General features: G+C 37.5%; 1 protein-coding gene and 1 long non-coding RNA gene across 4 annotated transcripts in view; one reads left to right on the top strand and one right to left on the bottom strand.

The window, feature by feature from the left end:
* The window catches only part of LOC131997795 (uncharacterized), a 203,351-nt gene that overhangs the window by 94,630 nt on the left and 80,765 nt on the right, over positions 1-27,956 (top strand). The window contains exon 3 of the long non-coding RNA XR_009398422.1: positions 27,191-27,344. This is a non-coding gene — a long non-coding RNA (uncharacterized LOC131997795). The remainder of the gene's footprint in view (positions 1-27,190; positions 27,345-27,956) is intronic.
* LOC106089680 (probable serine/threonine-protein kinase roco8) overlaps positions 1-27,956 on the bottom strand; it is a 113,317-nt gene that overhangs the window by 9,653 nt on the left and 75,708 nt on the right. The gene's annotated exons all lie outside the window — the stretch shown is intronic.

Raw genomic sequence — 27,956 nt, 5'->3', positions numbered from 1 at the left:
TACACCCAAAAATGTTTTTTTTTTTTTTTTTGAAAATATATTATTTTCCAAACGTATGTAAGATGGTGCCCAGTCTTTTTGTTTTCCGCTTTTAAAGGCCTCAGACACATAGTCCCAAAAATTTATAAGAGATTGGTAGTGTATTTCCTAACCTTTCATTTGAGACCTCCTTTGTATTGTTAGACAAACATCTCAGACATCTTGGACAATCGGCAGAAATGTCCTGCTGGAGGTGTTTTCTGGGGTGGGGTGACCCCTCAGATAACAGGGGCTAAATTTTTTACATCAAATTTGTACTCTTCTGGGAATTTCATTCGTCAATTATTTTTCATTCTTTCTTTTTTTTTTATGACTGAAACAAAATATTTCTATGATGTCCTTTTTTTCTTTTCTTACAAGGTTTCAAGCTTTTAGGTTTCTACGATTACTATTTGATTATTTTTTCTTCCTGCTGGTATTTAACAAGGCAACAAATCAGGCAGCTAACTGTCCTTCAAATTGATGTCACTGCTTCAAGCAAATGTTCGTTAATAAATCGATTTTGAACACATCACAGTGGACATTAAACAAGAAATCATTTTCCCCTAATGCTGTTCTCTGGCTATGAGTTCAGAAATACATAAAAAATGTATCACCCTCCTCTCTCTTCAACCGCAAATAGCAAAGCAACCTAAAGGCATTTAGCATTGCCTTTGCTAGAATGATGGAAAAGCGAGAGGTCTGGTGTTGGGGTTGGGGAGGGGAGATCCATAAAGAGCCTGCAATGCACCGGATATTATTTAAAAAGGAAATCGTTAAAATTTCAAACGATTTCACAGAGCAAGAAAAATTGAGCGCCTGCTTTTACAGATAATGACGATGAGCATCACACAGTAGCACCAGCACCACAAACATTTTTCACCGCACAAAGAAAATCTACCAGTCATCCCTTTAGAGTTGCTTTCTTTGAACTTTGGCAAAAGGAAGTTTTAAGCTACTAAAGGCAGTCAAAAGATTTGCTTCCCCTTTTTTTGCTTTTGAAAACTTTAAAATGTAGCTTCTTAGGTCTGTCGTCATCCCCTTTGACTGGGAATTTTTCCTTCACTTTGGTTTTGTTTTTTGTTTTTGGTGCTTAGTAATTACAAATTCTTTTTAATTACGAATCAATGACTGGGAAGATTTTCTCTACCAACGGATATTCATCAATATTCACTCTTTCTTCTTAAGGTTTTCTTTTTGTTGTTTTTGGTCTGTTGAAAGAAGGAAATTAAACAAGCAAAATTCCGGAAATTAGACCGCAAAGCTCTAAATTGTAGCAGCCAGCACGAACAAATTGCAATTGTCACACTGAGTGATGTACTTTTTTTTCTTGGGGGGTGGCATGACAAAAGACGGAGAATTTCCAAAACAATTTGTCTGCAAATTTTGGGATTCTAGGGGTGAAAAGCTGGAATGGGATGAGGTCACACATACCAAGGTCATATTTTAAAAGTGCCAGCTCATCAGTTTATGTTTGATAAGGGGAAAATGCCAACAAAGTGTTATGTGAGGAAAATTAAATTTATCAAAAGAAATTTTAGCGAAATTTTGTTTGAAATAAAAATTTGGACCCTGCTCTTAGGTTAAGTTGAAAAGAGGATGCAGATATTAATCCGCCTCATGCCACTATGGACATACACCTTTGCCGGTAATCGGCTTGTTATGCTCTCTAAATACAAAAAAGTAACCTCGATAAAGAAAATCTATGTTAGGAATTCCTTACTGCTTACAAAATCCTTAGTTGGTTCATGTCTGGTATAGTATCCCCACCTAAGAGCCGGTATCTGTTAGACGCGAAAGACGGGCAATGACAAAGGAAATGCTCCAAAATCTCATCATCTTCCCCGCATGCCCTACACCTGCTATCACTTGCCGCGCCGATTTTACAAAAGTGAGCTCGTAGTCCTCTGTGTCCCGTCAAGATACCAATAGCTATACTGATCTCCTTCTTATTTCCTTTCAGTAATAGTTTCGTCCTTTCACGATCTGTATCTCCCCATAGGATTTTCGCGGTGCTACCAACCGTTTCGCTGTTCCACAATGTTGCATGCGCATTCGTCACCTACGTCAAGTTTATTGACGGCATTCCCCTGGCCTTCACCGCCAAATCATCTGCCCTTTTATTCCCTCTTACACCGTTATGGACCGGCACCCAAACGATGCGGATTTTGCCATCCTCAGAGAAGGCGTTAATCTCCTACTTACACTGCAAGACTGTTCATGATCTTACCGTCCTGGTTTTTATTGTCCTCATGGCACTATTACACTCCGTAAAAATATTCACACGCGACGTCCTCGCGTTTGCACCACACCACTTCACGTATTCCGTGATCAACCGGATCTCCGCCTGCAGGACCGTATTATGGTCAGGCAGTCTAAAACAGATCTCAGTTCCAGGATTCTCAATGTAGCCCCAGGCCCACTCCGTCCTCTAACTTAAATTCATCCGTGTAACATGATCTTCCAGATGGTAAAACTAGACTTCCGGCAATCCAAGGCTGTGCTGCTGGCAGCAGTGCCTCGCACTCGACCTTAAGGTTCATCTCAGGTACCCGATCTGAAACCTCTTCTCTTCCTTCCAGGTTTCCTATCGTCGCTTCGATTATACCGCGATGGTATGAGCTGCTCCCATCCTCAATTCATTCTCCCATCGCCTTAAGTCTCATAGCCACAGTGGCTGCCTCACACTTAATCTGTATGTCAATTGATCGGATATCGCGTCTCCAGTGCCCTAGTGCGAATGGTCCTCCTCGCTCCGCCTATGCCAAGACAACATGTTCTGTGAACCTGTTGTATGGTCCTTATGTTACAGTTTTACTCCATAGTAGTCCACCAAACTACTGAGGCGTAAGTAAGTATTGGTATATTGACGCTCCTGTAGCGCTAGTGGACTATCCTCGGATTAAGGCCCCATTACGAGCCTACGGCCCGTCTACATAGTGCCCAACATCTGTGAGCCTTCTCAATACGCTCCTGAATGTGAAACTTCCAATTCAGTTTCCTATCCAAGACCATCCCTAAGTATTTGATCTTGTCGGATATAGGAATCGTTTTATTGAGGAAACCTGGTGCGTTAAATTTGCCCAGGGCCGTGTCTGGATGGCTATCCCACCCCCAAATATATCCCCTCATTGATTTGTGAGAAGTTTGCCCCAGTTCCTGAATGGAACGTTCATGGGCAAATTTGCATTTGCACGAATTTGATATCCAAATTCGGGGCGAAATAACTGAGAAGCCGTCTCAACCTCAAGAAATTTTTAAGTTTTCCTATGAAAATCAAGTGAAATTCATAAAATGCGTCTATTGTGTTTCAGTTACCCTTGATTTTCAGTTAAGCGGTAAGACATAAATGAATTGAAGACATAATTGAAATTTGGAGTGTAAACGCTTTTCAGTTAAGCGGTATTTTCAGTTAAGCGATATTTCACTAAAGCGATTTCAAATGCATTGAACATCATCAAAAATGTATGGCTCTCTCATAAAGTTTTTTTCACTAAAGCGATGTTTTGCACTTAAGCGGTATTTTTCACTAAAGCGTGTATCAATTAAACGGTTTCGACTGTATTTGTAACAGTATCGGTGAAATTAAATATCAATAACATTTACTATCTTGAATGTCCAAAAAAAAATTGTATGAAAATCATATTTCTAGGAATCATATTTTTCCTCTATTTTAAAATTCCATGTGCTGCCACAAAAAAAACAAGGTTTCAATAAAATTGGGAAGCCCAGACGACTGGCAAGCAAAGGACATTGTACCCAAAGTAATATTTTCTCCATCGCCCACAACCTATGCTATCATAACAAGTCAACAAAGACACGAGCCGATGCAACACATTGTTATACAAAGGACACCTGTTGTACAGTGTGTGTGTGTGTGTGTGTGTGTGTGCCTGTGTGCGTTTGTATGCTCACGCATACTGACACATTTGCCACCAGCTATCAACTTAACAGAAATGTATCAAATATTTATGTAACGTCTGATGATGGTCGCTCCCAAGGTAAAACCCGGTAGCTCTGGACCAGCTGGTGATGGAACAACACGAAACAATGGCACACAAACAAATGCTGATGTTTAATCCCTGAGTAAATTTTGCAGTCGACATGGAATTCTCTCAAAATAGCCTGAAGTGCCATCCATCTATCCCTTCATTTGTATCATTGCCTTTTGATGTGTTATGCCATGGGAGGGCAACACACAAGGGGGTTGGCAAAAAGAAAACACAGAGAAAGGGAAGAGGCAAATAATAATAAATTCTTTAATAAGTTGTAAATTTGTGAAAGCTCCAATAAAAATAATGGGCCTCACCTGCCTTTGAGGTTATTGACAAAAGGGTATGCCACTATTCGAGGTGGGTATGAGTAATTCTGTAAAGAAACTACAACACAAAGTCATGCCATTGAAAGATAGTCAAGGCGAGAATAGAAAAGCAGACAGGATGGGAAAAAGGTTTCAAATCACATACCTGTGACGCAACTCGAAAAGTTTAGTGCGAGACATTGTTGCCATCAGCACAGTCTTTGTTAGGCGGAACTCTGATAGTTTATGCTTCATATATTAATTGAAACTAGAGACAAAAACAGGTCTGAGCTTCTAAATCATAGATGGGCAACAGCACACAACCGCCCATATGCCCACAGGCGGAAGAAAAACTAACAAAAGCACATTTACAGTGTAACCAACTTCGTGCGGCTTTCTTCGGTTGATGCATTGTTGTTATTGTACATACCTCCATGAGTTTGTTGATCCTTCGGGTCTTACTGCTCCTCATACAAACACAGTTTCAGGATCTAGACAAGTGTTAGCCTCTTTACGTATAGTAAATTGACCTGGAGGGGAATGGCAACTAGGTCGTTAGGGTCACGAAAGGTCTTGAAATCTAACGTGAGGAGATTAACGACTTCTCCAGGTATGGCCTCGGTCAGCATAATTTGGTGACGGGCCAAGGCGGAGGACAGGGTGAATGGGAGGGCGGTGGACTTGTTTGATTTCGCCGATTTTGGAGTGAAGATCAGCCAGAAGCATTGCAAGAGTTACCAATACATCCAGAAAAAGTCACAGTTTGGTGCGGTTTATAGGCTGGTAGCATCATTGGACCGTACTTCTTGAAAGATGATGCGAATCGTTAGCGCTATCGTGAGATGATATCCAACTTTTTTTTTTAAATTCTCCATATAGACCGATTCGCCGATTTCGGTCTATATCTCGAATTAAGATTTTGGACCCATAAAAGTCGCAAATATTGTCCGATAGCGTAGAAATTTTGGGACAGTGAGTTAAGTTAGGCCCATTGACATCTTTCCGCAATATAGCACAGATCGGTCGAGATTTGAATATAGCTGTCATATAGACCGATCTCTCGATTTAAAGTCTTGGGCCCATAAAAGGTGTATTTATTGTCCGATGTCGCGAAAATTTGGGACAGTGAGCTGTGTTGGGCTCTTCAACTTTCCCTTTCAATTCGGCTCAAATCGGCTTAGATTTGGATTTAGCTGCCATATAGACCGATCTCTCGTTTTAAGGGCTAATACAAGGTTCATTTTTAAACCGATTTCGCAGAAATTTGGTACATTGACGTACATATCCTGCCCGAATATGGTGGAGATCGGACTACATGTTGATATAACTGCCATATAAACCAAAATCCTGTTTGACTGTCTTAAACAAGTTTGGTCCAAATGCGAACACATTTCGTATAGCTGCTATGGGTTCATAAATGATAATTTTTCACTGTATTATGACGAACGGTGGTTTCACCATATTTTGACTAATATATTTATCCAAGGGGGGTGGGTATCCAAAGTCCTGCCCGGCCGAAATAAAATGCCTTTTCACTTGTTCATATATAATTTTTTCGCCATTTTTTAATTTTTTCGCAATTTTATTATGTTTTAAAATTCTCTTTTTTTCGTAAATTTTAGTTTTTTATACTTTTTTAATTTTTTGTTTCTGGGACTATTAAAATTCACCTTCCCTAATGCACACGCCTCGTAAGCATTTCAATAAACACACCATTAACACTCAACCCGGATATTGGCTGTTGTCCTTGTATTGTTATTCTCAACTCATGTGTCTTCCTTTATGCACGCACCTGTGCCTGTGTAAGTAGGTGTGTGTATGTGTGTTTGGGCAAGTGGTTAGTCATGAGAACGCCTTCTTTTCAATATCAAATGTGGTTTGGTTCGACCAACCGGATTCATTACCCTCCCCACCACTGTAGTAGGGTCGAGAGAGACTTTTGCCGCAACTATTTAAATGCTTATATTTATGGGCATGACTGAGGGAGGTGTTTTAAAGAGAGCCCTATTGCCGGCGTAAGGGGTGGAGCGTATATAAATGTTGCGAGCATTCTTTTTGGTCTGATACCCACGAAAGGGTTCGAGTTCAAAGTTTGGATATCAGGCAGTCATATATCACCTGCGGTTATGGCAACTTTAGAGTTTAGAGTGGAATCACAGCCCTGCAAATAACCCCACAAGCTCACCAACACACAAACACACATTGCATACATACATATATGGTAGATCCTGCATATTTTTCATATCGTAAAAGTTCTGCGCTATTACATATCGCAAATTGTCCATTAAGAATAGAGCCAGGTAGTAGAGGCAAATGAGGTGGGGGTAAAGGTGGCTGGAAGGGATATTTTGGGTCACGCTCGGTATACTTACAGCTTAAATCGTGTATCAAATGCCTACAAGTGTGGCAGGAAATTGTTGCCATTGTCGGTTGGAACACCTCTGCCATGCCTCATGACAGCAGAATGTGCTGTCCCCAGGAATTTATGAAAGTTGTTTTAAATTTAATTTGTTCAGTTTTTCCCTACTCCATACAAATGAATTGAAATTTGTGTTGTGATTTTGTTCATGGTCCTGTAAAATTTCATTTATGGAATTGATTACAGGGATTTTTATTGAATTTAAACTGCAGTTAAAAACTCAGCCACATGCTAGGGCGGACTCTGGTCATCATCAGGTCATATGTAAGCTATTGGGCCTTGTGTTCACCCATGCGGCTTTTATACGCATTGACATATTTTGTGTGTATGTGTGTGTGTGTGTGTGTGTGGGTGCTTGGATAAAAAGCCTATACGCTGCCACCCTCATTCCGGCATGAGGTTGTTGTATGTGTCAGCGACCAGGATATCAACAACGCATTGAACGAGCAATAAAAGAGCATTGTCAACATATTTTAATCGGCATTAAAATAATGACCATCACTGACATTTACAAAAAGCCTATGTAAAGGATACTGAATCAGACACAACTCACACAGCAGCAGCAGCCGCAGCAACTACAACAACAACATTATAAACTACATAGCCATATATGTATGGCCACATAGCTACCTCATGGCACAAATATGAAAGCTGCCAAGCCGATTTTCCATAAAAACATAATTCCAACTGGTCTGTATCAGCAAAATAAATGACAGTTGCGGCCTTGTTTAATACCCATAGAGTGAAACATATTATGAAAATGAAATACCAAAGGAACTAAAACCGCTGGAAAATTTAGATTTAATCCCTCAGTGGAAATGATTTTTACTTTGCTTTTGAAGCAGACTAGCAGAAAATGTTTAACTCAATTGAGAAATATATTCTCCAGAGACTAAGGACGGGGATTATCAAAATAGTGACTGTTATGTTAAATCCACCGAGTTGTTATTTCATAGCGATCTATATATCCAGCTTTTAGTATACTCTCATGCTGGTATTTTTATAACCTCCACCATATGATGGGGGTATACTAATTTCGTCCTCTAGAGGGCGCAATCGAACGAAAATTGCGCCTCTAGAGGGTGCAATTCTCCTTCGATTTGACTGAAATTTTGCTCATAGTGTTTTGGTATTACTTTCAACAACTGCGCTAAGTATGGTGCAAATCGGTTCATAATCTGGTATAGCTGTCATATAAACCGATCTGGGATCTTGACTTCTTGAGCCTCTAGAGGGCGCAGTTCTCATCCGATTTAACTGAAATTTTGCACGTGGTGTTTTGGTATCACTTTCAACAACTGCGCTAAGTATGGTGCAAATCGGTTCATAATCTGGTAAAGCTGTCATATAAACCGATCTGGGATCTTGACTTCTTGAGCCTCTAGAGGGCGCAGTTCTCATCCGATTTGGAAGAAATTTTGTACAACGGCTTCGCTCATGACATTTAACATACGTATCTAATACGGTCTAAATCGAACAATAGCTTGATTCAGCTCCCATATAAACCGATCACCCGGCTTTGCTTTTTGAGCCCCTACAAGGCGCAATGCTTATCCGAATGAACTGAAATATTACACAATGACTTCTACAATGTTCAGCATTCATTTGTGGTCCGAATCGGACAATAACTTGATATAGCTCCAATAGCACAACAGTTCTTATTCAATATTCTTTGTTTGCCTAAAAAGAGATACCGCGCATAGAACTCGACAAATGCGATGCATGGTGGAGGGTATATAAGATTCGGCCCGGTCGAACTTAGCAAGCTCTTACTTTCCTTATTCCTTATATTAGAGAACGCATTACAATTGCTCTTACCTTATCACATATAGAAAAATATATTTCAAATTATTTTCCCATTAACCTTTTCCATCATTCTCATTTCCTTTTTCCATTAATTTCCGTATTCTTCAAAATACGTCCTTTATGCAATTTACCATTGAAATATCTTCCATCGAACCGAATGCTACAGTTTATTAAAATATGATTAAGGCAATCTATGGACATTCCGTCATACGCAACTCGACGCGACGCAACGCGATGCGACTCGACAATATAACAATACAATTGACTCAACGTAAGAGCAATTAATTAACGAAGAAAAGAGCAACAACAAACATTTCACATTATACACAAGTCCTTCAAAATTCCCGTACAATTATGGTAGACGGAGTAGACGTACAATGGACACACGGAGCAGGCCTACTGCAAGAGCAGATACAGATTTCGTTGCCTTTTCAGATTTAATATAATTACATTACCTTCTTCGAGTATGTATTTTCTTGGGATTAACAAGTCGACACTGTGTCCAGGTTGAGCAGCGGTTGAAACAAAGCTGCTGCTGCTTGGATAAATGGATCTGGGATTGTTAGCAGCAGAAAATGCGGATATGAATCCTTTTGTAGCCATTTTCTCATTTTCTTTAATTAATTTTGTTGAAATCTTTTTGAGATGACCTTTTTTTTCATTGGTTAAGCAAAAGGAAAAACACTTTCTTGAGTTCCTTGTCGCTGTGTGCGTGTTGTGTGGCTGCATGTATCTTGTTTTTGTGCTCTTTGTATAGCGCGGAAACTTTTCTAATTCACCTTTTAACATTTTGTCGTCGACTGTGTACCGACCGTCGACCAAACATTGCAGGCAAAGGATCGGTGGCGATGGCGATGACGATGACGTTGGCATTTCAGAAAGAGCCTCTTTAAGGAGTTCAGCGAGAAGAAGAAAGTGTTTTGCAACTTTTATGCTGCTTTTGAGATGGAACGACAGCAATTATCTTAATGAATCCAATGACAGTATTATTCAACACGCAATGGTTTTACTTAAGATTTGAATAATTCCACACAGCATAGTAGTAGTTGTTGAAGATGGCAGTACAGTGGCTTAAACTGTAAGAGATTAGTTTGAGGTTTTCTGAAACTTTCGATTGGATAATGTCGAAATAACATAGAAAAAAGCTTTGAAATATAGCAGCAATACAATGTTAAAACCAAACCAAATAATACCCTACACCTACACTATAGGTACAAAGTGGGAGCTTAATCTAATTCTGAGCCAATTTTGATGGACTTCGGCGATGAACTTCAGATTGGTTACTAAACAATCCGTATCAAATTTCGATTAAAAATTTTCAAACAGTAATAAATATCATAAAGTGGCTCTCTAGAGGTGAAAATCGGGCGATATATATATGAGAGCTATATCTAAATCTGAACCGATTTCTATGAAATTCAACGGAAGTATCGAGAGTCATAAATAAATCCTTCTTGCCAAATTTCGAGAAAAACGGTTAACAAATGACCATTTTATTGCATTATTATTGCAAATCGGACGAACATATATATGGGAGCTATATCCGAATCTGAACCGATTTTTTCCAATTTCAATAGGCTTCGTTCATAGGCCGAAAAACATTCTCATACCAAATTTGAAGACGATCGGGTAAAAACTGCGACCTGTAGTTTGTACACAAATCACCATGGACAGACAGACGGACATAGCTAAATCGAATCAGAAAGTGATTCCGGGTCTGTCGGTATACTTATCAACGGGTCTATCTCTCATCCTTCTCCGTGTTGCAAACAAATGCACCAAGTTATAATACCCTGTACCACAGTAGTGATGTAGGATATAAATATTTTATATCTTAATCACCAGTTGGTGTATCAAATTCAATGGAAGATCTGTTTTCATGGTAACTTAGTTAAATTACAAACCGATTTGGACCCTACTTGCCATGGATATTGAAATCCATATACCCTGTAGAGGCTCAACAATGTTTATATGGGAGCTATAACTAAACATAAACCGATTTGACCCATTTAGCATTACTCTCTCAAAAGTTTAAGTGCTTCCGACTGAAAGAAGGACGGAGAGGCAGACGGACGGATGGGGCTCCATCCTATCTCCAGCCTACTTTGCACATCCATCTCTCTGTTCAATAAGCAGTTTTTTATAAGGTTGCTAATAATTTTTTTATCTATCATCGTTTTTCATCTTTCTATCGATTCCTCTTTCAAAACATCTATTTATCCTCTCCTTTCTCCTTCACTCCCCCTTTCACTAGACTTCGCCCTCTCTCATTCAACTCTGATTCTCATTAATCTCACCCTACTGGGTTGATTCGAGGCAAAACCTATTTCCAAACTTAGGCAGAAAATGTGTTTGCTGTGATTGCATTTCACTGGTTTCCCAAATCGCGATTTCGTTTGGCACCACAACAAACTCATCACTAGGATCTATCAAACTCGACATATATTATGCCATATTCATGAGTAATTAGATTATAATGTCAGTGTCCTTAAACCACTGTGCATAAAGTTAACTGGACCTGAACTAAAAAGTTAAGCATGTCAACCTAAATAATCCTAAGAAAAAGTAGAGGAAAACTCACAGGATGAAAATATAAAACCCATACAAATCAAGAGGATAACAGCATTCCAAGTTGTCTTTGAGGGCATGCCTGTGATGTATGGGTGTATGGGTATGTGTGGGCATGTGGGGCTGTGCGGGTGTATGGGAGCGTGTGCATATCTTCAAAGAGTACAAGCTTACCAACATTAACTTGAGCAAATTTTTCTTAATTAAGTACGACGAGTACCCAGCAAGCAACTCTTGCAAGAAAATGTAAAACTTTCGTTTTTTCTATCCCGCTCTCTCTCCCTCTCTCTCGCTCACTTCCAAACAATTTGAAACTGTAAATTTATTTATTTCACCCTTAACGCTCCACCTCTAGTGCCCTGTGCTCTTCAGGTTTAACGTGTTCGCTTTGAGAAACTCATTATCGCCAAAGTACTGAATCTACTCGCTTGGGTAGTTGCTCTCGAGAGTTTGGCAAAAGTAGCGAAACTGTTGAAAGATAAATTTTCGCATTTGTTTTGTAGAATAAATGAAAAACTTTGTTTTGTTATTGGGTGTGTGTGTGTGTGTGAATGTATGTGGGTGTGCGCCGTATTGTTCGCTATGCGCTACTTGAGTGCGGGTCTCAATAGCATTCCTCAACGTATTTCCGTTTCCGGTGTTTGTAACGTGTACCTGCATACGTTTTTGTATTTCTTAACCTTCTCTAGCCCCCTCCACCCCTTTTCTTTTCTTCCAATTCTCTTGAGATTTCTATTTTCCATTTTGTTTTATTTTTTACATTTGGTTGTTCATTTGGCATCATTCTTCGTACACTCAACAATTTACCTGAAAGGATAATTAAAGTTAGAGTTGAATTTTTTCCCATGCTAGCATTCCAAAGGAAAACTTCTGTTTGTTTAATTTGGTTGTGGCAAATTCCGCAGGAAAAAAAAAACAAACAGAAATATGGGTCAGGCGTAAGGTTAAAGTTGCACTTTAGCGACCTCTTCAGGCAAGGGAATTTCGCCAATTCCGCATCTTAGCCAACAATGGCCAACAAGAAGAGCAGAAGGGATTCGTTTTACTCATCCGTATCTTGACATTATCACAATCTCAATAGAAAGACGCAAGGCGTTTTATTTCTTTTCCTTTGGGTGTATTGTGAATTATTTTTATTGCTTAAATAAACGGTGCTCAGCTTATTTCGTTGGGGAATTGTTGTTGTTGTTGCTGCTGCTGCTGTCGATATTTGCCTTTGATGTCTGCATGCTCCACCAATATTTGTATCAATACTTGCCTTGAGTTTAAGCAAGGGGTTTCATTTGACTCCCACCACCTCATCCCACACGCCTGATTCATACAATGAATACTGCCTTAGAACTTGCTGGCATTTGAGTAAATAAACAAATTTAGTGAAGGTATTAAACTTTCGAAACAGAGCTACTACGCAAAATTGATATTGACATTTTAAATCCTCGAAAATCGTAACAAATCGTCTTTCACTACCTCTACTCACACCCATCCCCAATCTTCCTCTCTTAGGATTCTATGTAAACAGACAAAAAGCTTCATATATCACCAACGAGAGGGGGGACAGGGACAAAAGGCATTATGTCTATTGTTTGGCGAGGGTTACACAATGGAGTTGGATATTCCCTGAGAAACTTGCCCCCAACATCGATGGCGAATTTTTTCGATGGTGTGTGCTCATATTTGTATTGGAATATACACCGGAAGTGATTAATAGATTTTTTTTTTGAAAGAGAAAAGTTTTATGAAATTTTTTGGAAAGAGAATTTTTGAGAAATTTTTCTAAAGAGAAAATTTAAAAAAAAAATTTAATGAAATTTTTTCTATAGAGAAAATTTTAATGAAATTTTTTCTATAGAGAAAATTTCAATGAAATTTTTCTAAAGAGAAAATTTCAATGAAATTTTTTCTAAAGAGAAAATTTCAATGAAATTTTTTCTAAAGAGAAAATTTGAATGAAATTTTTTCTAAAAAAAAAATTGCAATGAAATTTTTCTAAAGAGAAAATTTCAATAAAATTTTTTCTAAAGAGAAAATTTCAATGAAATTTTTTCTAAAGAGAAAATTTGAATGAAATTTTTTCTCAAAAAAAAATTGCAATGAAATTTTTCTAAAAAAAAAATTGCAATGAAATTTTTCTAAAGAGAAAATTTCAATAAAATTTTTTCTAAAGAGAAAATTTCAATAAAATTTTTTCTAAAGAGAAAATTTCAATGAAATTTTTTCTAAAGAGAAAATTTCAATGAAATTTTTTCTAAAGAGAAAATTTCAATGAAATTTTTTCTAAAGAGAAAATTTCAATGAAATTTTTTCTAAAGAGAAAATTTCAATGAAATTTTTTCTAAAGAGAAAATTTCAATGAAATTTTTTCTAAAGAGAAAATTTCAATGAAATTTTTTCTAAAGAGAAAATTTCAATGAAATTTTTTCTAAAGAGAAAATTTCAATGAAATTTTTTCTAAAGAGAAAATTTCAATGAAATTTTTTCTAAAGAGAAAATTTCAATGAAATTTTTTCTAAAGAGAAAATTTCAATGAAATTTTTTCTAAAGAGAAAATTTCAATGAAATTTTTTCTAAAGAGAAAATTTGAATGAAATTTTTTCTAAAGAGAAAATTTCAATGGAATTTTTTCTAAAGAGAAAATTTCAATGAAATTTTTTCTAAAGAGAAAATTTCAATGAAATTTTTTCTAAAGAGAAAATTTCAATAAAATTTTTTCTAAAGAGAAAATTTTAATGAATAATTTCCAAAGAGAAAATTTCAATAAAATTTTTTCTAAAGAGTAAATTTTAATTAAATTTTTTCTAAAGAGAAAATTTCGATGATATTTTTTTAAGAGAAAATTTCTTTTCTAGTTAGAAAATTTTAATGACGTTTTTCTAAAGAGAAAATTTCAATGAAATTTTTAAGAGAGAGAGGGATGTTTTCGAAAGGAATATTTCATTAATTTTTTTAAATTTCAATGAAAATTTTTTAAACATAAAATTTTTTTAAACCTAGACTTTAATCTATTTTTGGACACAAATTCATTGAATTTTTCCCTTTTTGTATTTGTATTATTTTTTTCGGTGCAACAAATCTCTTGTGATTTTGCTGCTGTCTCTTCTTAATTTCAAGCAGCAGCCATCTTCAAGGAATTCAATAACAGTACGGTGATAGAACTGAAGCCAAAACTAAGCATCACATTGTTTCAATTGGTTGCCAGGCCAAAACGTACATAACCCACTAAACGTAAACGTAAACGAAACGTAAACTTACCCCGTCAGCATTCAATGGCTTTTACGGCTAAGGGATTTGACAAAAATGTCTTTTAAAGCGCCAGCAGATGGAGGAGTCACAGAAGGAAAACAGAAAGTCAGGCAACATTCCACACACTAACACATGCACAAAGTACCTACACCCAACCTCCTCCTGCTCTTTTAAGGGCTTGGGCAGCATGGCAATTGCCTCGTACTTCCCTACGGCAAACATAATTGAAAAAGTAGGAAAACAGAATTCAAAACCAGACGCAGCGATTTCTCAATTCGCAACCAATAAAAATCAAAGTCAACAACCAATTTTATCTGCAACTTTAATAATAAAATGAAGAGAATAACGGTTGGCAGGATGCTAGGAATACCGGTGGGTTTGCTTTGGCATTAACCTCTTCATGTTCAGCGGGCATGCCGGGGGAGAAGAGCGCCAGCCATTAGGCATTATTTCCTAGAGTAGGGTTGGTGGTAGAGGGACAGTGTTAGGAAAGGAAACGGAAAAATGAAATCAGAATAGGAATTTTTTGCCATGCTCAGCAAAGAATAGAAATGGGACAAATTCAATCGATATAGAAGAGGGTGGATGGGCCAAACGTCAGACAAACGTACTGTTAGTCAACAACTCCTATTTTTTGTCAAGTAGTCAGTGGGGTAGAGAATGTAGTTCGGTTTGGTTGTTGATTTGCCAAGTTCACAATCTGCCTGTTCCAACCGAATGTGACCTATTGACGAGTCCTTTTTTTCTTGTTTTGGTTTTGTTCACTCTTAACCTCTTGCCTCATATTTGCCAACCCCTTGTGTCTTTTTCGATTTATCCTTTGGCATATGGTCTGTCCTGTAAGTCTGAACTACCCCTCTGGTCGCATTGATGCGTTACTTTTTCGGTTCCTGGTCTTCCTGTCACTTTTAACACGTTCGCTTCTCTCTGGTGGCATTTTTGCTTCTAACAACCGTTTCTTGTCTTTTTCTTTTTTAGCCAATTTAGTTGGCCTCGTTTTTCTTGTATTTTTGGCATCAATTTTGGCATGTCGTTTATTTTGACTTTTGCTTACATGTCCTTTGGTGTTGGCTGTTAGCCGTGATTGACTGAAACTGAACATCAACTGATTTGAACTGTTGTTGTCAATGCTGGGCACAACAAATTGGTCACAATCTCGAAAATGGCCTCTTTGGATAACAGGGCCTATCTATGCACTAGATTTGCCATTGACAACGTTGTTTGTCCGTCCGAAACAATGGAAATTCTTGGCATGTGTGACAGTTTTTTTTTAAGTTTTGGGGGGAAGTATATGAGGGAATTGATTTCACATTGCATTTAATGGTAAAAATGTTGAGAGTGTGAAGGAGATTGATATGGGCAAAGAGTCGGGATATACAAGGCCTTATTTATATACCATATTAGCTGAAAAAACATTGTAACATATGCTTCTTAGTACAGAACCATTTATTTAAATCTAAATGAGATTTACATCGGAGATGTACTAAAATCGTCATTTCATTTGTATCGTCTTAATATTCTTACTCAGAGCACTACATATGTGCTAAAACCTGAACGAGTTTATGTCTTAACTTTAAGGATATGTAGTACTAAAAATAACTATGCCGAAATTTTTAAGGAAAATTTTCTTCAATGAAAGATTTTATCACTTGATGTAAAGAAATGTTTATATAAAATAAAAAAATAATTCTTAATATCAAAGAGTTGTTAGACTCCTCTAAAATATACCCAAATTTTCAACTTAATAAGAAAAACGTTGCTTGGGAAAAAGATTGTTTTACATGATATTTAGAAGTTTTTAACTCAACTTAGTATAAAAGTGGACAAATTTCTACTAACTCTAAAGATTTGTTTTGGCCAAATCGGACACAAATTGTGGCTTCCATGAGCTCAAGAAGTCAAATCGGGAGATCGGTTTATATGGGAGCTATATCCAAATCTGAACCGATGTGGCCCATTTGCAACCCCAACGACTTACATCCATATTTAATATCTGTGCAAAATTTCAAAAGGCTAGCTTTACGCGTTTGACTGCTATCGTGATTGCGACAGACGGACGAACGGACATGGCTACTTTGAATCATAATGTCGAGACGATCAAAAATATATAAACTTTATAAAGTCCTAGATCAATATTTCGATATGCTGCAAACTGATTGACCAGATTAGTATACTCCCATCCTATGGTGGTGGGAATAAAAAAGGAACTCCTTCTAATTGCTAGTGCGGGACACACATAAGGGGTTCTATAGTCTCTTCTTTGATGTTCTCACAGCTTCTGCAAAAGTCATTGCTGGCAATCATCAGTCTGTCAACATGTTTTCCGATTAGACAGTGACCTGCCATAACGGACGCAATGACTGAGACGTCTGTTCTAGCCAATGACAGCAAAACAATAGACCTTTTCAAGTCTAGATGAGGCCACATAGTTTTGGAATGTTCTCACAGCCCCCTCTTTGTAACCATCTATCATTCGTTGTCCTTCGGGCCTGGTCCTGGTAGAGTAGTTCCTAGTCTCGCAAGCTCGTCCGCTTTACAGTTCCCTGGGATATCTCTGTGGCCCGGCACCCAGAACAGGTGAATTTTGAACTGTTCAGCCATCTCGTTGAGAGATCTGTGAAAATCGAGGGCGGTTTTTGTGTTCAGAAATACGTTCTCCAGGGATTTAATGGCTGCCTGGCTGTCTGAGAAGATATTAATGACAATCATCGTAATGACATATATCTTAGCCATTCCACCACTTCTTTAATTACAAGGATTTCCGCTTGATACACACTGCAGTTGTCGGGTAAACTTTTCGATATGACCAGTTCTAGATCTTTAGAATACACCCCAAAGTCCAACTAGTCGTTTAGTTTAGAACCACAATGTCCAGAGGCATAAGATGTAGCATTAATTATTAATTATTATTCAGTGCATCAGATGGTGTCGTCCTCAGTTCGGCTGTGATGCACAAACCGGCCATCCTTTGGATCCGATGAAGTATTGAGTAGTAGGTGGTCTTTTGAAACGCCGTCCACCAGACCACAACACCATATACCATTATAGGTCTGACAACTTCAGTATATACATAATGCATGACATACGGTCTAAACCCCCAACTTTTACCAATGGCCCTCCTGCAGGTGTATAGGGCAAGAGTTGACTTTCTTGCCCATTGCAAAATGTTGGATTTGAATTTCAATTTCCTGTCCAACAAAACACTCAGGTATTTTGCGCTTTCTTTAAATGGAACATTCTCTCCATCCAAGGAGACAAGTTCCACTGTAGGCAACTTGTATTTGCTGCTGAAAAGAACTACTTCTGTCTTGCACGGATTTTTACCTAGACCATTTTCGGTAGCCCACTTTGCTGTTGCACGTAGAGCTTCCTGAAGTACACCCATTAGAGTGCTGGGAAACTTTCCCCTAACCGCAATTTCCACTTCATCAACATACGTTTTCTTCCAGAGACAATAATATATTGTTAATGGCTATATTCCAAAGTAGAGGAGACAGTGCACCTCTCTGAGGAGTTCCTCTGCTAACCCTTCTTCTTAGATCCACAGATTCCAAGCCTGCCGTAATGCATATTTTAGTAAGTAAGTTATTAATTAACTTTCTTACGGTAGAGTTGATGCCTAGAAACTCCAACTCCTTGCGTGATAGTAAACGTTTTCTTTGGTGAAATATTTTTGTACTTAATATTAAGAAGTTTTTTCTTAATGTAAGTAAAACAAATAATAGCAGATATGTTCATTTAGAAATAGTTTTGTACTTATTATTAAGATTTTTTTCTTATTTAGAACTATTGCTTCTCTGACTGGAAATAAATACCAAAGTCCTTCCATTAAAGAAATAAATCTTTAATTTTGTAATGTCTAAGTCCTTTATGTAGTGTTATCATGTGCATATTTTCAAAACCTATCCCAAGAAAAAATCGCTAAGCCATATACTCCTTGAACTCAATGGACAATGTGTCCACCACCGCTATCTATAGCCACTTCAACACTCCAATATGATGGCTCATAAACACTTAAACCTTATAACTCCTCGCATTTACATTTTGAAAACATATTTGGGTGAATTTATTGTATGACTTCATCCGGCCATGCTTTGCCGTGCCTCCGTGGCGTCATTCTTATTGGCATTCGTGGCTCAAATACCAGTCAGCTTTAAAAAAAATATTTTGCAAGGGAACAGAACCAGCCGGTATTTTGAAACATATGCCCTTGCCATGCTGGAGGCAAAAGTAAAGATCACGAACAGAAAAAAATGTGCATAAAAAAAATAACCAACTAAGTCCTTTTATCCTTCAGCGACTAACTATACGAACAAACGTACGCACCAGCAAAGAGGGAAAAAAAGAAGAAACTGTAATGACTTTATAATAAAAACGGAAGTAACATTATTTTCATGAGGTTCATAATTTACCCCAAAAATATGATAAAAGAGGCTCAGAGACGGCAACTTCATAGTCGAAGATAACTCAAGGCGGGGAGTAGAGCAAAAGGCTGGGAGATAAAAGATAAAGCAAGAAAATGAAAGATAATCAGCTGGGCTATGGGCCACAGTCGTTGATGAGTAGTGCTGAAAGCCAAATCCAACCAGGCGCAGCAAATTCCACCACAGCCTTTTGTTTCACACACAGTCACAGATGGAGCTTCATCATTTATGCATAATTTTACCCCAGCTGTCTCCCATACCCCCACTCCCAGTGGCTGGCTGTCCATCTTCCCATTTTCCCCCAACGCTGTTGTTTATGTCCTTGTACAAGGAATAATGAAATTATTCTTCCAGTCTCAGTTGGAGCAAACCAAATGGCTGCAAATATGCTACGAGCAACTCTGTCCAAGTCCATAGCCAAGCCACCGGAGTGTGTACATAAGTGTAGGAATACCTTCATTACTTGTCGTTGTAGTAAAGTTAAGAATGCTTCTGCTTAATGTCCTTTTTCTGTGCGAAGCAGCTCATCAGGACGGTGTATTGTCTTGCTGTTGCCACTACAGCTGCTTGTTTAACCCATGCTGCCTCATCATCATGAGCCAGCGACGAATAAGACGAAGTAGAAGAGGTCCTGTTAAGACCCATAATCAGCTCTAAAGCACGATTATCCTCTTTACTTTAACAAAGTTAAGTGCTGCAGCTATTTGGAGGAATATATTAACAAAACTTTAGTATCGGCTTGCAAAGGGGTTGGGGTGTGTCTGGAACAAACCACCGGCAAACGGTGGAGAGACAAAATATTTTGCCAGAAATAACAAAAATCTTGAGGAAACAAAGCGAAAAACGTAGGTAAACAATTTGGATTTGTTTGGAATTTCCAAATGAGTTCGCAATGAAAGAAAACGAGTTAACCTGCTGGCATAGGGCAACAGAAGAGTTTTTGAGATTGAAATGTGCGTGTGGGAGGAGTGAAAGGGAATATCCTCAAGGTTGGCTAAATGACGCAAGGATTTGCTGTTATTAACCAAATGGAAATAAAGTAGAGAAAATCTTAATGCAGAGACTTATGTGGGATTATCGAAAGCTATGGAAATGACACAAATCGTTTATAATTTTTCCTCCTACACATAAGGACGATTATTGTTACATAAATTAAAGATTTGTTCCTTAATCGTAGGATTTTGATAATGATTTCAAGCTCATGTACGTTTAAGTAATCGTGGGATTACCCATCTCATATCAATGACAGTTGTCCATTATAATTGTAGTTCAATGAAAAGGGACCTACTTTTGTGATGAAGGCTGAAAACCTTACAAATTTCGCTTGTATAGGTGAGGCAATAACCACCTTTATTTTTTTTCTAATGTTTTTGCCTGCACTCAAACCAGGCCGTTCAGCATCTTAGGCGGACATGCTAGACCCTGCGCCACGTTGACCTTCAAAATTTGAAGGGAAGCTGGTTAAATTCAGAGCCACCTATGTACGAGGTGGCTTTAACTTATCCTTAGTAAAAAAATCCTTTATAATAAGTAAAAAATCTTTCACCAAAGAGCATGTTTTCCTAACATTTTTCGATAATTGGGGTAAATTTAATTTAGTTCTTGATTACAGATACAATTCTTAGAGATAAAGCAATTAAGGCTTGGTACTTAACATAAATCCCTTAACAAATATTTGTTGTTAAGAATTTTCTTGAATCTAAAAAATTTTCTTCTTTCTAAGTATGTCTCATAAATGTCTTAGTAAATGAGAAATAGAATATTTTGCAATGCTTCTTTTTCCTGATAAAAGTTTATTTTTACTACCGCTGGGTAACACAATTTGGCTCTTGTATTGTTTATGTATTTGTATTTTTAAGATTCCCTAACAACAATGTCATTTGCAGATCAGATCGCTACTTCATATGTCATCATAAACATTGCCTTTATTACGAAAGTTTTAAGTTTCGGTTTAATGTTGTCTTCTTCTATTGTGTCGTAAAAGCTATTTATGTTTGTTTTTCGCTATGTGTTGCTAGGAATCCTAAATACCCCAAAAAAAGACCGCCTCACAACTTTAAACGATATTTTGTAAAAGGTGAAATTACCAAATATATAATAGGAGACCACCGTGACGAGGAACGTATGCCCATAGCCCATAGCCATGATGGGCTATGGGCATATGAGAGAAATCGTTGTACAATATGTTTGCCTAATTCGATGAAAATTGCGCCCTCTATAGGCGCAATGTAATACAATACATTCAGTGTTGGATTGCTTATTTTTGTTTAGTTTTGCAAAAAAATTAACTTTTGCGATAGTATCTATCGGAAAAATATCAATCGATATTCAGTCAAAAAATTAAATATCGATAGTGCCATCGATATTTTGCCAGCTCTATTTTAAGTTCCATATTGTCAAGATGGTCCAAAATGTCAATTTGAGTGGGCTTTCGGGTCGGTGCGCCCCCCTAGGTACTTGAGCCAAATTTTATCCCCATCAGTCCTCTTTTATTTTTGGGTGGTGCTTTTGTTGAAGGGCGAGAGTCCGGCTTCCTTCCGATATTAATAATTTTTTTTGTAGCATATTGCTTCTTCCAGATCATATTCGTAATCTACTCCCTTATACCTTTCATTTGAGTCCCATATTGTCACGATCGACCTACTTTTCTTTTTGGGTCGTGCTTTTGGGGTAAGGGGAAGGGTCCGCCCACCTTCCGATATCAAAAAATTGTATTGCGTTCTATTATACACAACTCAAAGTTTGTTTGGTTATCCGTCTGTTTGTTTGTTTCGAATAGACTCGGCTGACGGTTATACAAATTTCCATCTTGCCATGTCCGTCCGTCCGTCTGTCTGTCGAAAGCAACTATCGAAGGAGTAAAGCTAGCCGCTTGAAATTTGGCACCAACACTTCTTATTAGTGTAGGCGGGTTGGGATTGTAAATGGGCTATATCGGTCCATGTTTTGATATAGATGCCTTGTAAACCGATCTTGGATCTTGACTTCTTGAGCCACTAGGGGGCACAATTCTTGTCCAATTTGGCTGAAATTTTGCATGAAGTGCTCTATTATGACTTCCAACAATTGTGCTAGGTACGGTTGAAATCGGTTCATAACCTGATATAGTCATATAAACCTATCTGGGGTCTTGACTTCTTGAGCGTCTGGAGGGCGCAATTCCTATCCGATTTGGCTGAAATTTTACACGACGTGTTAAGTATGCTTTAAACCGGTCCATAATCTGATATTGCTGCCATATAAACCGATCTTGACTTCTTGAGCCACTAGATGGCGCAATTCTTATACGATTTGGCTGAAGTTTTGCATGAGGTGTTTTGTTATGAATTCTAACAAATGGTTCAAATCGATCAATAACCTGATTCTTTTCGTTTATCCTTTGTTTGCCTAAAAAGAAATATCGGAGAAAGAACTCGACAAATGCGATCTATGGTCGAGTGTATATAAGTTTCGGCCCGGCCGAACTTAGCACGCTTTTACTTGTATAATATTACCCCAATTTCAACAACTCAATCATAAATTGAACGACAGACATTTTCAGCAAATGATCTCATGATTGCGTACCTATTGCCACGACAGCAGGACTGCTGCTGTAATAGCAGCAAAATGTATCACTAACAATCAGCAGACTTTTTTCTGTAAGAGTACTGAATTTTTGTATTTAATCTTGGCCTTGGAAAAATTTTAGCTGTTCTTACCCCTTTTTAAAGAAGATTTCAACCATTTTTCGGAAATAAATTGCTGGAGGATCAAACTTTCTACAAAAAATTTGTTGTTTTTTTATCAGTAATATAACGGACACACAATATACCCAAAATGATAGAATAACCAGAAATCTTAAGCGGCATATTTACAAATATTCCCAAAATGATTGATATTTCCATTATTTTAAGGTTACCATACGTTGTAATCTTTAAAAACGTAATTACAGGTGTCTTCTATACTAAGTTTTTCTTGTCATTTTCATAAATAATAAGAATTTTGTTTCTTAAAATGTTTAAAACCTCTGTTACAGCAACCGATTTTGTAATGGCTTTTGTATTTCAAAATTTTAAACCTTTAATTTAACATTGTTGTCGTTGTATGCCTAATCCCAACAGCCACCTTAATACGTTACACAAACATCTACGCATCCATGGAGTAGGGTCTTAAATGGCAAGATAACGTATGTGAGCAACTTTCTACGTTGCTAACGTGTCACAGGGTAACGTGCAAATAATATTTACGCATTCCTTAACAGGGAAACCTTTAACATATTCCTTTGTCTGCATACCTAAGCACCCACTCTCCCCAAACAACCATCAGACTGGTGAAATTTTACGTTTGTCGTATAAGGCAGGCAAAACTTTTTACTTTATTTTATTATACTTTATGTTGTTGTTATATTTCATACAAAGCCCCTTCCATCCACCCACCAACATTCATCGATACGAGCATAAGCGTATGTGTAATCTCAGGTTTTATGCAGCAACTGTAGTTAGTGCCGTGAGCTGTGAGCTGTGAGCTGTCTCGCATATTGTTGTCACATATATCTAGGCAACAAAAACGATAACAACAACGGAATTAGTTTAACAGCAACTTAAACTTTTCGTATTACAATATTCTTGGAAAGAAACCCGAAACAAAGTTCTGTTGCATTGTGACATGTTAAGCATTGCTACGAATAGCCATAGTTGTTGTAGTCTTTAACGGTAGATGCGAGTATTAAGTAACGGTAACAGCACCATAGCTAAAGGTTTGTGTGTGATGATGATGATGATGGTATTGGTGTTGGTGTTAGTGTTAGTTGGGCTGCGTAAAAACTTGCATTTCTTGCACATTTCTCAACATTTCTGCATGAACAACACCAGCCTTCTTATATTGCCATGCGAAACGCACTCTCGCTCTCACACTCACACTCGCCCTCACCCTTACAGTAGCTGTGTGTAAGATCGTGTTGCATGTCAAGTGCCTGCTGCAAAATTTCTCTGTATCATCGCTGTATTGCATTACTTTTTTTTTTGACAACTTTCATTGCGTCAAACTAAAACTAAAATGTTGTTCGCTCAAAGATGCTGTATAAACGTTAACAAATACATATGAATTGCACACATACAAGCCCACAATTGCATACGTAAATTAGTACTTTGAAGGTCGACTCTAAAACCGGTTAAATTAAAGACTAACACCGGTATTCACAAAAGTGAATGCAGCTTTAAAGTAGGTTTATTTGAGAGTTCTTTGAAGGTAATCTGTCAAAAAAATTGTGAATACCGGTGTAAGTGAAAATATTTCTGAAAACATATTTCAATTTCATTCGAGTTACAAGGAAGCAATCGAACTTCTCTCTCGAAATCTATTTATGTCGAGTGTGCATCTGTCCGTCTGTGAATTATATGAAGATATTGAGATGTAATTTTGCTCAAATTCCTGTACTTAATTGAAGTATATGTTAATATGTAGCGCATTTACTACCCGATTTCCATAATATTTGAGTTGTTTAGATCCCCTCGACATCCTTGGCTAATAGGGTCTTCATGGGACAATATTTGCATATAGCTGTCACAAAGAGCGATCTCCCAACTAAGGTCTTGAGCCTATTAAATAAACATTTTTCATCCGATTACAACGAAACTTGGAATGGTGAGCTTCGTTCCCTCAATGGCCTTTGCCAATATGATCTACATAGGATCATATATGGATATAGTTAGTTATTTAAGATCTTAGGCCGATAAAAGACGTATTCGTAGCTCGATATCGACGAAATTTAAAACCGTGAGTTGTTATGGATTCCTTGGCATCTCTGGCCGATATGGACTTACCCGATTTCGATGAAATTTAGAAAAGTGGGCTATTATAGACTCATTGATAGCTTGGTGGCCACCGTAGCGTAGGGGTTATCATGTCCGCCAATGACGCTAAACGCCAGGGTTCGAATCCTGGCGAGAATATCAGAAAAATGTTCTGCGTCGGTTATCCCCTCCTTATGCTGGCTATATTTGTGAGGTGGTATTTTGGCAAATTTTTTTTACGATTTTTCATGACTTACTTTTCCAGCATTAACTGTTGCAAAAATGACAAATCACAACTTGTTTGAGAGACGCACTTCTCAACTGTACAAAACATGGAGTTTTAATTTATAAAGTCAAACCAAATGCCAACACCAGGGCGATCCGGGTTAAACTTTAATCGGCAGCACTCACTGATATTTGAAAAGTTTGCCACTGTTGTTCAGTGAAACTTTGATAGGAAAATTTGCATTTGTTATAGCTGTATGGACCAATCTTCCCATAGGTTAAAAGACAAAACAGATTTCTGTATCCAAATTCAACAAAACCTAGATGAACCTAGACGGCCCCCGCGAACATTGAAATTTTAGTAAAAAAAACCAAACCCGAGTTTTCATCCGTAGTAACCTAAACTAACACCCTTAAAAGGCCTTGCACATCACATATTTAGCGTTCTCCGTTCCTCTACAAGCATTGCAGGCACATTTAAAACTTTTGACAAGTAAAAGTTTAATTTTCAAGTTGTCACTACGTCTATTACTTGTGACACGCATACGTTGTACGTGCACAAGGATTAGCGAATATGATTACGCAGAGAATGCTGCAAGCGTGTTAGGATATTTTCTTTTTGAATGTCTTGGAAATCCTGAATTAAAGTGCTATCCAAAGTTTTAAAACAAATGCAATGAAACTTTCGAATTAAAGTGTTAAAATGATGAGAGAATAACAAGTAAAAGCGTGCCAAGTTTAGCTGGGCCGAATCTTGGAAACTCACCTCCTTGGTGGTGGCTAAAAATTTATACAAAATAAATTTAGTTGAAGGGCATAATTTTATTCTACATACCAAACTTCTGTCAAGCCAGCAAAAATTAATGCTTCTAGGAACCGAACAAAGATGATCGAGAGACCGGTTTACATATGAACTATATCAGGTTATAGACCAATTTGGACCGTACTTGGCACAGTTGTTGGAAGTCATAACTTAACTCTACATGCAAAATTTCAGCCAAATCGGATGAAAATTGCTTCCAGGGGCTCAAGAAATCAAATCAGGAGATCGGTTTGTGTGGGAGCTGCATCTAAATCTGAACCGATATGGCCAATCTCCAACGACCTACATCAATATTAAGTATATGTGCAAAATTTCAATCGGCTAGCTTTACGCATTCGACCACTATCGTGATTTCGACAGACGGACGGACATAGCTAGATCGACTCAGGATGTCGAGAAGATCAAGAATAAATGTACTTCATGGGGTCTTACACGAATATTTCCTGGTGTTACAAACGGAATGACTAGATTTTCATATATGTCAGGATAGCTACTTTTGGAACCGCCCTCGTGCTATAATACCCTTTATACCCTACACCACCACTGTGGGAGGGATCCAGATCGTGAGATGACAAGGCTATATAGCTATTGGTATCATAACGGGACACATAGGACTACGAGCTCACTTATGTAAAATCGGTATGCGTGCGGGAAAGATGATGAGACGTTGGAGCATTTCCTTTGTCATTCCCCGGCTTTCGCGTCTAATAAATACTGGCACCAAGGTGGGGACACAATACCAGACATGAATCATCTTAAGGGCGTGGCATGGAAAACAATTAAGGATTTTGTAAGTAGCACGGAATTTCTAACTTTGATTTTCTTTTTCGAGGTTACTCTTTTTTTTGCATTTAGAGCGCACAACAAGCTTAGGTGTATGTTCATAGTGGCATGGGGCGGATTAACATCCGCACCCTCTTTTCAAACTAACCTTACCTAACCAACAAATTTAAGCATAAAGTGTTCTATTGGTTTGCCCAAAAAGTAATTGCGGATTTTTTAAAAGAAAGTAAATGCATTTTTAATAAAACTTAGAATGAACCTTAATCAAATATACTTTTTTTATACTTTTTTTCTAAAGCAAGCTAAAAGTAACAGCTGATAACTGACGAAAGAAAGAATGCAATTACAGAGTCACAAGCTGTGAAAAAATTTGTCAACGCCGACTATATGAAAAATCCGCAATTACTTTTTGGGCAAACCAATATTTGACGTCTAAATACGTAAGCAATATTTTATAAAAATCGGTTCCGATTTAGATGTAGCTCCCATATATATCTTTCATCCGATATTAACTTTATAGGCTATTGTAGCCAAAATTTCGGTCCGATCTTTGCATAAATTTTCGTGACATGTATTATTTGATGTCCCAATATGTGTGCGAAATTTCTTTAAAATCGGACCAGATTTAGATATAGCTCCCATGTATATCCTTCATCCGATATTGCCGATATGGCAAAATTTTGCATGACATGTTTTATTTGACGTCCCAATATACAAAATATAAGCAGATAGTTGTTGATTATTTGATTTAGTTTAAATATTTTATGAGAAATTGTTCTTATTTTATTTTTTTGTTTTTTTGCCTCTTTGCAGAAATGTTCTATTTAGACGTAAAAAGGGAACAATATTGCTAGGACTAACAAAGGGCCACAACCCATGGCAGCCGGTTGTACTCTGTACTGCTACAACAACTAGGAGTACTCTTAAGTGTATAAAAATGGATGAACTTAAACTGCAAATCGATCATGTAAGTACGTAATTTTTAATTTTGTATTTTTGTCTATAAAGTGGTTATTTGTTTGATAAATAATCCTCAATTTCCGGACATTGCCTTACTACTTAATATTTTTATGAAATTATTTTCGTTTAAAACACTAAACTTCATTCGGAACCTAATCGCCTAATTTGTGCAACGAATCGTGACTGAATTACACCATACTATTTTCATTCCATCTATAAAATAAATATTAGCTTTCATTCAGTAATAACGACGTTATCAATGTCCGTCCTTCTCTATCCTTAAAAAACTGCTTACAAACTCTTGCCATTATCTTTTTGAAAACCTTACTTCAAACGATTCCCACGAATTATATATGCCTAACATTGCCTGCTTAGGATTCTGGTAAGGCATTGACGATACATTTTAATTAGAATTTCTTCATGTTATTGCTGTTGTTGCCAATGTTGCTGCCGCTGCTTTGATGTCCTGGAAAAAAACCCAAATACCTTTTGTCAATTCTCCAATTCTGTCAACGTAACTAGAAGACAATTAGGCCACAAAATAGACGAGCCAGAAGTGAAAAAGAACTCAAACAATCAGCAAAACTTTTGCGAAAATATTTAAAGAGAAATGGTGACA

This window comes from Stomoxys calcitrans, chromosome 5 (assembly GCF_963082655.1).
Source record: "Stomoxys calcitrans chromosome 5, idStoCalc2.1, whole genome shotgun sequence".
Taxonomy (NCBI): Eukaryota; Metazoa; Arthropoda; class Insecta; order Diptera; family Muscidae; genus Stomoxys; species Stomoxys calcitrans.
This window is presented reverse-complemented; position numbering and strand designations above follow the sequence as displayed.